The following is a 13,641-nucleotide window of genomic DNA, read 5'->3' on the forward strand; positions in this document are numbered from 1 at the left end:
TGCTGGCACCGTCGATGGAGGAAAGGCCTCTAGCTACCAAACGCCATCAAATCAAGCCTGAGGGCCGAAATGGAGACACGTCCAGATTTTCTTCGGCATCTTCTGGTGACCAATTGGTGCAGCTCCAATGGGTGTGTTTGGTCTGTCTTTTGGCTTAGTTGGGCCAGACTTGTATTGTTTGGTTCCTAGGCCAGTCTCTGAAGCCAGGTTTCAACTGTCCATCCGTACTCCCAGAGCCAGGCCGAGAAAGAAACACAGGGTTGGTGTTTCTTCTGGAGCCAGGCCAAAACCAGCCCCGTTGCTCCTCTTTCGTTACCGCCGGTCTTTCACTCTGTCGCCTCTGTCGGAACTCTGGGAGCTCCTCCTCGTCGAAACTCCACTGCTCCTCCCCACTAGACTTCGCGTACTGTGTCACCGCCCCACTCTCCCTTCCTTCGCACGGGCCGCGCTGTCCGTCTGACCGCCGTTGGCCTCCCCTCGTCACTCAGATCCGGCCACGGTGGAGCTTCTGGCGAATGAGGAGGTAGTGGTCCTATTCGGACTTGGGAGGCGAGCCGTAGTGCTCCCATGTAGCGGCCCGCGGTCTGGGCCGGCCGGGATGGGCGCTCGCGCGACTGCTCGAGAGGTGTCGTGCGCCTGTGCCTGGCGGGCGCTAGGCGTGGGCAGTGCACGCGGGTCGGCATGGGGACGACGGCCTATGGCGTGTGGCCTTGCTCGCTCTACAACCACAGCCGGTGGTGCGAGGCGACGCAGAGCCACGTGAACATGGCGGCCGCGAGTGCGAGGGGGCACAGAACCGACCTGGACGGTGCCGACGCGTAGGCGTACGGGTACGACGAGGACCCATCTCCCCGGCCAGCGAAGGAGACCGTGTTGTTGACCAGAGGTGGGCCGCCCCGGCCCACGGTGGAGCTCTGTGCCTTGGTGGGTGCGAGCGCCAATAGTCACTTGGAGGTGCTCCCGAGCTCTGCGCGACGGTTGGGGAGGACAGAGTTGTGGCGTAGGCGAGCTCTACATGGTGGTTGGGGAGGAAAGAGCTGCGGAAGCGCTTGGTCCTGGCGAGCTCTGCGTGTGTCCTACTCGAAGCCCATCAATTGTTTGACAAAATGCTTCAATGGAGGTAACCATACCATTTGAGAGAAGAGGTGACTGTATCAAAACAAACTAACCAACCAAACACATTCTAGGACTAGCCAGGTTAGCGTAGTACATAGAACCAAATAAGTCTATCTTGGCTTAATAGGGCCAGGCTTAGGCTAGCCTGACTTAGTTTTGCTAGCCAGGCTTGTATTGAAAACGAACCAAACACACTCAGGCCTTGTTTGGATGTTGTCGGATTCGCATCAATCCACATGTGTTGGGGTGGATTGGAGTGTAACTTGAACTAAATTCCACCCCAATCCACTCCAACACATGTGGATTGAGGTGAATCCGACAACATCCAAACAAGGCCTCAATGAGATGATTGCCGTGTTGACAGATTTGGTTAGCACATAACATCAGATACATTCCTTTGCTAGTTTTCTATCCAATAAGCTTCATCAAATTCAAGAGAGAAATTACACAGTTGTTGCTTGCAGCACAGTTTAGCAAGACAAATTAACCACGCGATGTGCTTCTTGGTTGCTTGCAGGGAATGCGAACAGCAACAGTATTATGGGTCATACATGTGGGAGAGAGAGAGCTACATATTGAAACTATACATAGCTTACGAGGGCCCACGTACGTAGATTGAACTAAATCTCGAGTTGTGGCACAAGTATAGTGATTATTGAGACTTTAGAGAAAATCTCGAGCAGCAACCCTGCATACAATTAATTGCATCCGGTAACGTAGATATTGATAGCTCTTGGGGACCACCAATATAAAGTTAGACCAATATGATCTTCAGCCAAAATGGATAATAGTTATAAGAACCATACAGTACATACTACATAAGTACATAACTAGAATGAAGTTTAATGCCAAACCTTCAAGATCTGTGGTTGGTTTTGCTCTTCCTTCTAGTTCGGTTATATCAATCTCGGTGCCACTGCTGATGAGCTTCCCCACTGCCTTCATATGCCAAGTTCCTCCCATTGGCAACCCAGCAGAAGAGAGGGTCGATCTCTTACTCGGTAGAGAAAGAAACCTTAGCACCGATAGTAGTAGGATAGCACCGAGTGATTCCTTGCCAAACTTTCATTCTCCTTCATTGTAACCCCCTGATTTGGGTGCTCTTCAACATGAAGAACTCCTCACTGCTGGATGTAGGGCCTTGATAGCTCGAACCAGGATAAATCGTCATGTCTCTCTTGTGTTCTTGAGTACCCGAGCCACTGGAGACCTATACTTCTGACATCTAATGAACAAGATGCTTGCTGCAGTTACAAATTAACCCATGACACTACCTTATAACAATTATTTCCTTGTCGCTTTTGCCTTTGGCTTTCTTGAAGTTGAAATGAGGATAGGGCATGATGCTCTGAGGACTACTAGATGGGGAGGGCCACATGCGCAAGGGTGAACTTCTTCCACGTATTGCGATCTAAAGATCATGACTACTGCTAAATCAGACAAGAAATTTGATGGCTTTCTCATAGGCCCTCCGCTCATCACACTTTCTAGCCAATAAATGAGTAACCAGGTTCAATTCTATAGCTTTGAAGCAAGAGGGTACCGGTAGGCATCATTGCCATTCCCATCCTTGAAAGTGACCCTTGGCACTCTGATGTAAAACCAGTGTTGGTACCAAACCGTGCTTCGGCTAGTTATTTAAAACCTCTCCTACCCTTGTGAAAGCCTCATCAGAATAAAGGTGCAACTAGCAAACTGCACTTCAACTGGTTATGAAGCTCGTAGCGAGCCCAAAAGCAATCAATGTTGCCCTCCACTGGAAGGTACAGTAGGGGCCTAACAAAACTTAGCCAGGACTCTGGGATTGTCTCATCATTGTGTTGCTGAAAACTTGATATTTTCCCTCGCAGAGCATTCGTCTTGCCTACGGGAAAGAACTTAGTCAAGAAGTTGGTGGAACAGATCGCCCACGTAGTGTTCTTGTCCTTGTTAGCGTAGAACCACTGCTTCGCCCTTCCCAAGAGTGAAAATGGGAAGAGACGGAGTAGTATGGCGTCTCTTGTAACTCCTTTGATAGTGAATGTGCTACATATCTCTGGGAAGTTTTGGAGATGAGCACTTTCATCTTCGTGCGTCTTTCCACAAAACTGGCTTGACTGCACCATGTTGATCAGCGCCGGCTTGAGCTCAAATGATCCATCCCCAACATTGACAGTCGGTCCAGTGTGGATGTTGTCAGTGGTGGGAGCAGGGAACTCGCGAAGTGATTTCTCAACCATTGCTTCAAACTCTGGTGTCAAACTCCGAACAACTCTTGATTGATCTTCTGAATCAGTTGAAACTCCAAGCTCAGATGAAGATGATGATGATAATGACTGTGATGAGTGTACTTTCTTCAACTTAGCTCTATTTCTCTTGATTATTGCTTCTGGATTGTCAGTGTAATTATCTGGAAGATCAGATCTTTTCATACATCACCCTACATAAGATACATCAATAGACCAAAGACAAGGGTGAGCCTACATAAGCTAGAGATAATAATGGTGCCTCATGTGAGAGTGGTTTGCAAGTGATGTCTCTAAATCCTTTTGAATATCCATAGCCTTCCTCGGCAACGGCGCCAAAAATGCTTGTTGGCATTTCTTACGTCACTTACTAAGAGTAGAGTTTAAACCCTATCCCGACACGGCGCCAGAAATGCGAGTGGAGTAAAGACTCTATCCTTAGTGGCCAGGTTGTCATCCCCAGCATGACACAAGAAATACACTGTAAATATGCAATGCTCTCTTAGAATGATGAATATAGAATAAGGTATCCGCAAGCGCATGGATATAACCATTGTAGCATTTCACCAAGGAAAGTTCCAGGTATCGTATTTATAATTCTACCCATGGGAAGGAAAGGAGAGGAGATAGATATCACTTGCATGTATTCTCTCAAGGGCAACCACATATTATCTATCTAACTTAATGCAGGGGTAAGTTACATGATAAATATATATATAATGAATATGAATGATAATCAAACATAGAATGATAAAGGATATCTCTAGAGTACTCTAGTCTATGACACTAGCATCAATTAGAATGATCTATTTAGATGTTTCCTATGTTATTCTAACTATATAGTCTAGCATATTATGATTAGTGCAGTTATACTTGGTAATCATAGCGGGAGTAGGTTATATCTACACATATGCACATTACTGACGAAAATCAGAAACAGAGCAATCATCTCCCCGTAATTAGTGTCTACAGAAACTACATTCGGAGGGTGGACTACAGAGGACTCAACGGATATATCACCCCCGCGATCTACCACACGACTCGGAATATAGCATGCAAACATAGGTAAACACGATATACACTATGCCAGAAAAGCTAATTAGTGACGCGTCCAGAGGGTCATTAGTGACGCGGAAAAGACGCATCACTTTTATTGCGTCTGTGATGTGGACAAATTAGTGACGTGTAAAAACGCGTCACTGCTATGAAGATACCAGTGACGTATATTTAGTACGCGCGTCACTGATGTTAAGATACCAGTGACGCATATTTAGGACACGCGTCACTGATGTTAAGATACCAGCGACGCGTATTTAATATACGGGTCACTAATCTTAGTATAGCAGTGACACACATTGATAAACCACGTCACTGATAAGGCCATATCAGTGACTCGCACTGAGGATACACGTCACTAGTAAAGATATACGAGTGACACACACTGAGAACACGTGTCACTGATAATGAGGTATGAGTGACGCTGGTAATTACATATCAGTGACTCATGTCAACCTAATGTGTCACTGACAGCATATAAACAAGTGATGCGCGGTAATAATACACATCTCAGATAGGATCATAATAGTGACACGTCTACGCTTTAATGTCACTCGTATTTTTCATCAGAGCCACATACCACAATGTTCACAACACGTACATATGAAAGGCACTCAGCAATATATTACTACATGTTCATAACAGAAGCTCTTCAAATAGATATCAAGTTAACAGATCCTGTTCATGACAGATTCACAACAGGTTCACAACTTGTTCGAAATCCATCACAACAATGAACATAACTTGTTCAGTCAAACACTACACTAGACTCATATTAGTAGTGGCAATCACACATCACTGATGGTTAACTAGGATGGTAGAACTCTCCTTTCTTGTTGATGACCTGTGCCACTAAGAACATAGCCAACTTTTCTCTAATCATGTGCACATCGATGGGCTTCGTCAGCACTTCATTTCATGTGTCAAGATTAGAACTTTGGTCAAAAAGAAAACTTGGCACAGTACAGTACAGTATAAAATATCAATGTAAAATATGTAATTCAAGTAACCAATCCAGACATAGCATAAAGTCTTAATTAGAATAAACAGCTATCATTGTAAAAACATAGGAAATAAGTATTCATCATCAATAGAACTAGGCACAGGCATAACAATCTGGAGCTGAGTAAACAAATCAACAATGTATATTGTGCTAGCCAGTAGCTGCATGCTCTTAATCTAATACTAAACTAGCTAGAGCATAAGCAGGTGCAACTACAGAAGCATAGAGCAGAGGCAGAGCAGGCACCTGCTCCTCCACCCTCATCAGATCACCCCCAAAACCAAAAGCATAAAGCTGTAGCAATACAAATAAAGCCTCCTATTTTTCTCCTCTTATCTCCTCTCTGTGCTACTTGGCGATGCAGGAATAGGCTGCAACAAGGTTTCTTATATGTGTAATCTGCAGTCTATTTTTCTCCTATATTTAGAATGTATTAAAGAATTTCTTATGTGTGTAATTTGTAGTGGTGCAGCCTTTAGCATGAAGACATCCAAAGATGAATCTATTGGTGACAATACTCGTGTTTAGTTCATATATGTGATCTTAATATGCATGAGATAAAGGCTGCAACAAGGTTTGGTTTATGTTTTTTATATTACATGACTGGTATAAGTTGAGACTTGAGAGGGGACCAGCAACACATGAACATGACAACCCTAGCTATTTATCTATCACATGGTTTTAGTAATTGGAATTTTACAGGTTGAAAAATAGACCAACAACGAAAACTAGTTAAACTAAATATGCACACATAATGAACTAAATTATGGAGACATAAGGTTAGTGCATAGCTAATAAATATTTTGGAATGTCACACAAGGCCATGCATAGCTAATCAATATTTTGGAATGATAAACAACAGCAATGACACCAGGAAAGCTCATAGGAGTATGTAGGTCTAAAAAACAGGACACCATATCCACATAATAACACCAACAAGGCTCACAAAGGTATATTCAACCAAATGTTTACCATCTAGCTATGACACCAGCTAAGCACTCTGCATGCAGCTCTGACTGCACAAATTTAGAAATATTCTTTCAAACTGTATTTAACACAAAGGGGCTGCAAACAGACAATAAGTATTTTGACCCATTGCTCATAAGCCATATATTATCCATACCTGTGAAACAGCACTTAGATCAAAACTCTTCTCCACACTCCACTAGACTGTCCAACCTATCACCTATTAACACATAAATAGATTAAATATCCGTGCACACACACACACAAAGAACTAAATAAAGAAAGAGAAAATGTTAGTGTAAAATTAATTTATTTCCATATGATTAATTTATTTCTATATGATTGTAGAATATGTTAATTACACTACAACGCCAATGTATTATAGAGCAGGAAAACTTGCATTATTTGGTGGAATGTGCTTTCAACTCAGGAGATCAAGCAAGATAGTACCAAAACTGTAAACCACACTCTCGGACTTACTGTGCCTGCAGGACAGATAACAGTTACAAAAAAGAAAGAGGCACATTCCCAAAATGTGACGATACATGTGATCTGTAGACAAGTTTGACAATCCATGTATCTAGAAAATTATATCTCAGACTCACATAATGACGCACATACTAGTACTCTATTTCAAATTGTCATTTTGGCTTTCTAGATTCGTAAGTTTGATTGTGCATAGCAGGTTATGCACCTAGAAAAGTCAAAACAACTTACAGTTTAGAATGAAGAGAGTAGTAAGAAGTCATCACATACAAGTAGGAAATTATTTCTACACCCGTCTTATATAGTTCAGAATGCTTAACTTCATCAGACAATTTGTAAGAAAAAATATCTTATAAGTCAAATCGAGAGAACAGATGAACCACTGCAGAGGTTATATGCTAAGTAACTAAGTTATCATGCAAAGATAAAGTTGATAACAACATACACAGAGAAGCGAGGCGGAAACTCACATGTATGATGGTGGGGAGGCATAGGAGGCAGAGTACCTGTTCGAGTAGACATTCTCATTGCCAGTTGAAGATGACATGCTTGCAAAGCCTTCTGCTCTCGATCCCTCGCAAACTAACGTAATGAACGTTTTTATTTAATTATATCAGAATGGAATAGGTACTAATACATGAATAGAAATGGGAACAACCCATGCTGACAAGTGACAAAACATTCTGATCATTCCAAACTGACCCATTCAGATGTTTTAATATAGTACTAATTATATCAGCTGCTTTAATATAGTACTAAAAAGCCAACGGACAAGCTGATCATTACCTGCTCGGTTCTCAACTACTACTTATATAACTTTGTCAGCCAAAAATTCAGATGTGAATTATGGAAACATCAGACCGGGGATGCAGAGAGCAACCTCGAGCTACACACTCTTGTTCCACATACAGAGCCGACAAGGATTGGGTCGAGATAGATAAATGAATAAAACGGAACAATAATAGCAATTCAGAGGAAAGCCTGGGTCTGCTTAATGCCTAGTCAACGGTGTGCCCTCACTCGCAGGAAACAGTGCAGCGCACAACCAGAAAGGGAAAAAAGCATCAAATGAGGGAGGTCGGTCCCTCACCATTCCTGGATCCGCGAGGAGCCATGGCAGCGGCGACGAAGAGCCTGGGCCTCCTGGGCCCTTTCCGCGCGGCACTGCTGGTAGACGTGGATGCGGATGGTTGTCGCAAGGCGTCGTGTTGTCCGTCCCTACCTTGGATGCGGATGGTTGTCGCAAGGCGTCGTGCTCAGTAGAGGGCGCTACAGGTGGTGCCTCCAGATCCAGATGGACGAAGTGGTGGCTCGAGGATGCTTCTGTTCGAGCTCGTGGCCGGCGGGAGTGGGGATGATGGCTGCAGCAGGGGCAAAGGCCGCGACGGCTGCTGCGGCAGGCTGGATGGCGCTCCCCGCAAGCTCGCGCTGCCCGCAAGCTCACGCGCGGTGGTGGTGAAGGTCCCCGAGACGAGATGCGGCGCTGCTCGTGTGTGAGAGATGTGGCTGCTGTGGTGGGAATGGCTGGAGATAGGGTTTTCGATGCTGATTGGTGGGCCGCTCTAACTTCAGTGCACGCGAGTGGGCTGGGTTGGCCATTCCAAAATGAAAATGGACTAATAGGGACCAATCATTTGACTCTATAATATGTTTTTGAGGGATTTGCCTGTATGGTCTAAAAAAATAGCTCTTTCTTATATGATCTTTTTTTTGAACTTACCCCTATGGCCCTGAAACGAACTTTTATTACTTGTATGGCATTTCGTCTGTTTTCAGCAGTTAATGGTGTTAAGTGGAGGATAAAAATACCGTTTTACCCCTGGCATAAAAAGTTGTAGAGTTTTGTTTGTTTTTTTGTATATTTGGAGTAATATTTAGCAAATAAATTCATATATAATAATTGGGTATATTTGGCATAAAAATGCTGAGTTTTGTTTGTATATTATGTTTGAATTTATTTGCTAAACATTACTCCAAATATACAACAAACAAATAAAACTCGACAATTTTTTTTACGCTAGGGGTAAAATGGTCTTTTTATCCTCCACTTAACACCGTTAAGGGCTAGAAACAGACTGATGGCCATAGAAGTAATAAAAATTCATTTAAGGATCATAGGGGTAAGTTCAAAAATGAAAGGGCCATATAAGGAAGAGCCATTTTTTTAGGGCCATACAGGTAAATTTCTCTATGTTTTTGGTGACTGATCATTTGTGGCAAGCAGCTAAATACATGTAGCGATGATGTACCGTCAAGATGATCTCTTACAAATTTATACTGACCGATTGTTAGACGTTAATATTATATTTTAGCAACCGTTGTCCGATGCTACAAATTGGTTGTGGTATACCAATTGTTTTTTTTTCACTTTTTATGTCTGGAGGACATACGCAGGCGAGGATTCCCCAACCAGACAACCAATCTTCTTGTTAATTTTTTGGCTAGTTAGTTAGTGACGCGGCTCAACAGGAAGAGTCACTAGTTCGTATGAATATGGGTGACGCGTCTGGACATTACGCGTTACTTTTAATACTAGTGACGTGTTTTGTTAGGGCGAGTCACTAATATCTCTCATTATCAGTGACACGTCTACGTAAAACGTGTCACTTTTGTTACAAGTGACACGTTTTGTTTGGAAGAGTCACTAATACAGCCACATATCAGTGACGCGCTTAGTTAAAATGTGTCACTTCTATTACTAGTGACGCGTTTTCTTGAGAAGAGTCATTGATGCCATCTCATTAGTGACGCGTCTTGTTCTTAGGACATGGGCAAAAACTTAGCAGTGACACGCTTCGTTCAGCCGTGTCACTGAAATACTTATTAGTGACGCATTTCAGTTCTGAGTCACTATTGAGGTGTCTCCTTTGTGTTGTTTTGGCATAGTGATAGGCACCACGCCTACATAATGTCGACCACCCACCCATCGTACTAATGAGAAAGCGCTATACGAACATATATTTGAATATAAGTCTAAACCAACTATGCCAAGCATATAATCATAATAGACTAGAACAATATAATTAAGAATATAAGCAAGTAGAGCAAAGTCATATCCAATATAAGAGAATAGAGCAAAGTCATATTCTACTATAAGATGAAATAATATATATAATGATGAACTAGAACAAAGTAGGAGAAAGATTACAAGAATTACCGAGTATCTCTATGACACATCTAGAAACCAAGCAACACTTGCCTCCAACTAGATCTATTCTATGTAGCTATGCCTCTAAACTTGGAGCTCTAGAGAGGAGAAAGTAGAGAATGAATTCTATGAATGAGATCAACTTCTAACTTGAATTGATGCCTCTAACCCTAGGGTTTACCCCTCCTTATATAGGCTGGTGGGATGAACCGTAGCCCTTGGATCAAACCGACCTTAATGGATGAAGAATAGAGATCCTCTAAGTCGGTTTAGGCCATGATCCGTGGCCTCTCTCCTGATTGGACAGGGAGAGGGCAGGCGACTCCCTTGGCTGCCCTGGCCCGGGGTCCGCTCGTGTTCCGCTTCGTTCTGGTGGCTCCCCGACTCTTCTAGATCCTTCTTTTGTATACATGGCATAGATATCTCTTTTCTCTCTATGTAATTATGACACGTGGGCCTCCAAAGGTCATTTCCTAATAACCCCTGCAGAAACAGACATTCACCAAAACCTATGGAAATCTGTCAGTTGAAATCCTATTCTATTGTTGGTGATTATTTCTTGCCCTTATTCCATTCTCTTGTTGATATAAAATTGATACTTATCTACCGTCAACAAGCTAGCCCCCACACTGGCCATCATGGAATGCTCAAACATCAAATCATATTCTTTATCACTAAAGCTAGCAAGCTTGGACCACGAACCAGAACTACGGAAGAAAAGCCACCTCCGTATGTAGTATAAGGACAAAGGCTTGACGTATCAGAGGCTAAAATTTTCACACAGAGAAAGCAACTAGGGTTGCCTCTGTTTCACCCCCTACTTTTTATAGTGGCCCAAGCAGCTATCAAACTTCCGTCCACTCATTTGGACTGCAGTGCCTCGAGAAGGACAAGCAACAATCTACATGTCGAAAGTTAACGCAAAACAGCCCTAACACAAATGAACCTGAAGGGAGTGAACCCTCAGGCCTGTGAGGCGACCATCTTTTTCGAGGATCAAGATCATCTGCGTTAAATCTTACCCGTGAAGGGGGAAGTGTTGGGGGTGAAGCCTCACGCCCAAGGTCCCCTAACAATGATTGCCTCCTATTGTCCAAACCTTATGGGTGTAGCCATAAGGTCATGTCGTCCCACGCGGATGGACACAGTGGCCCAATGAGTCTAGCCATAGCTGGACAAGGGCCCATTAGGCGAGGCTGTTGTAACGAAAAAACACTTTGACTTCTGTGACCATGGATGTTGTACAACCAAAAATATTTTGGTATATTCTTTAATAGGTGGACTACATTTACCCTGTAAAAGAGAAACTCGAATACCAATAAAGAGATAGATCACCCAGCTTGATTACCAAGAGTTTCGTGCCTTGCTAATAGTGTGAAAACAATTCGCGATACTGTAGCACTTTCGTTTGTTTGTGGTAATTATTGTTCAACTATGAACTAACTAGGTTCAAAAGATTCATCTCGTCAATTTCGACCAAACTGTGCAATTAGTCTTTATTTTTGTTTATTTTTAATACTTCATACATACGTCTAAAGATTCGATGTGATATGGAATTTTGAAAATTTTTAGGTTTTTGGGTGGAAGTAAAAGCCCTTGTCAGGACAACCGATCCCAACACAGGCTGTCTTCCTGTGCACAAGAAATTACATACGGAAGCAAACTACAGATGACAATGGGGCCGATCGAAGTAACTAGTGCATGCTGCATGCTGGGTGGATTTTAATTTGGACCCGCTCTACTGCAGTAGTTTGTGCAGCAGTGCGGTGCGAAGGCAGTCCTCTCCCCGCAGCCCAACCGCGGGTACGTCCACGACGACGTCCTGCACGGTGACGCCGCCCACGCGGCACATGGACGCGTGCTGCACCGGCAGGTCCAGCGCGCCGAGCGCGGCCATGAGGCGCGCGGCAGTCGTCAGGCGCAGCGTTGCGGCGTCGTCCCCGCCGTGCATCCGCACCTCTAGCTCCTGACCGGAGGAGGAGCCACCAATAAGCAAGGCGTGCTGGGAGTGGGAGGCCGCGGTCGTCCGCCTGGCCTCGGCCTCGAGCTGCTCGATGCGGCCGCGCAGCATGGTGATGTAGTCGACGAGAAGGGACGCCTTGTCCATCCGAGTCACCGTGGGCACGGCGGCGCGGAGGTCGCAGAACAAGCGGTTGAGCCTGTCCCGCCGCTGCCGCTCGGCTTGCACGTGGTTGATGGCGGTGGTGCCGGCGGCGCGGGAGGAGCTACTAGAGCCAGGTTTCCGTCCCGGCCGCCTCCTCTCCGCGACTGGTAGTGCCGCCGGCGGCGGCGGCAGGCTTGCGCCAGTATCCTGGGGGACTTCATCGTCACGCCGGTTGTCTGGCATGTCGTCGTTGCCCAACAACTTGTCTAGGTCTGCGGCATCGCAGGACAGGAACTCCAGCTAGCCCTGGGTACTGGTGGTGGCCGTCGGCGGAAAAGGATGCCTGGAAGGGAGAGTAATCGGGCGGCAGGAGCAAGAGGTCGTCCATTTGCACCGTTACGTAAGCTCTAGTGCCAGTGTGCCACTGCCACGCTCATCGTAATTATATACGGCAGAGTTTCGTGGTATTGTTTTCAAGATGTCATGATGTGAGATAAATGAAACTTGGATAAAATATCTACTTCATTTTATAGTTTTATAGACATTTAATTTCAAGACTTATAAAAAGTTGGTAATCGTGTCAAGAGAGTTTCATTTAGATGAAACATATTTTTTTCTTTTCTTAAATACACCGCCATGTCATAAAAAAGAGCAATATTGCAACCTATTTAATGCAAATGAAACTCATATGAAACTCCAATCGAGACTAGTCTTAGTCGTAACTCACAAAAGAGTGTCACCTTGAGGCACTGCAAGAATCCGAGCGCGAGAACCGCAAACTCCGTCTGATATTTCTCTCCGGCGTCGCGTTCCTGTTTCCCGCCCACCCACGGCCAGCATGTGTCGGAAAGTTTGTAGGAAGGCAACAGAAGTGGGACAAATTAATTTTTTTATTCTATTCTACAAATTAAAAAAATAATAACTACTAAATCGAGTATCCAAATTAAATTTTGTTTCCACCATTATGTTTCTTATAATAAATCCTTCAAAACAAGATCCCACGTGAATATGTTTAGATAAAATTTTATTAATGAATATTTATTCTATAAAGATAGAATATTTTTTTATTATTGAACAAAGGTGATGTTCTAGGTTCATAAAAACAATCTCCCGCCTTCACAATAAAAAAATTTAGTATTCTAGTTTTCGGTTAATGAAATTTTTATTATAATATACATAAAATAAATAAATAAATGAATAAATAAATAAATAAATAATAAAATCTAGAGCAAAGCATAAGAAAAAAGTAAAAACACTTAAGAAAAAAAATTCAAAGATCACATGGAAACATCCTAAGGCCTTGTTTAGTTCTAAAAAATTTTGCAAAATAGGAATAGTACCACTTTCGTTTGTATTTGACAAATATTATCCAATCATGTACTAACTAGACTCAAAAGATTCATCTCGTCAATTCCGACCAAACTGTGCAATTAGTTTTTATTTTCGTCTATATTTAATACTTCATGTATGCGTCTAAAGTTTTGATGTGATGGGGAATCTGAAAAATTTTGCAAAATTTTTTGGGAACTAAACAAGA

The 13,641-nt window shown here is 43.3% G+C and overlaps 1 long non-coding RNA gene and 1 pseudogene across 1 annotated transcript; both read right to left on the reverse strand.

The window, feature by feature from the left end:
- Positions 6,523–8,349, reverse strand: LOC110433534. Its single transcript, XR_002450985.1, has 3 exons — positions 7,943–8,349; positions 7,359–7,434; positions 6,523–6,586 (listed from the first exon to the last, which is right to left on the reverse strand). It is a non-coding gene; the product is annotated as an uncharacterized LOC110433534 (long non-coding RNA).
- Positions 11,664–12,347, reverse strand: LOC8060822 (annotated as a pseudogene).

This window comes from Sorghum bicolor, chromosome 3 (genome assembly GCF_000003195.3).
Source record: "Sorghum bicolor cultivar BTx623 chromosome 3, Sorghum_bicolor_NCBIv3, whole genome shotgun sequence".
In the NCBI taxonomy this organism is placed as follows: Eukaryota; Viridiplantae; Streptophyta; class Magnoliopsida; order Poales; family Poaceae; genus Sorghum; species Sorghum bicolor.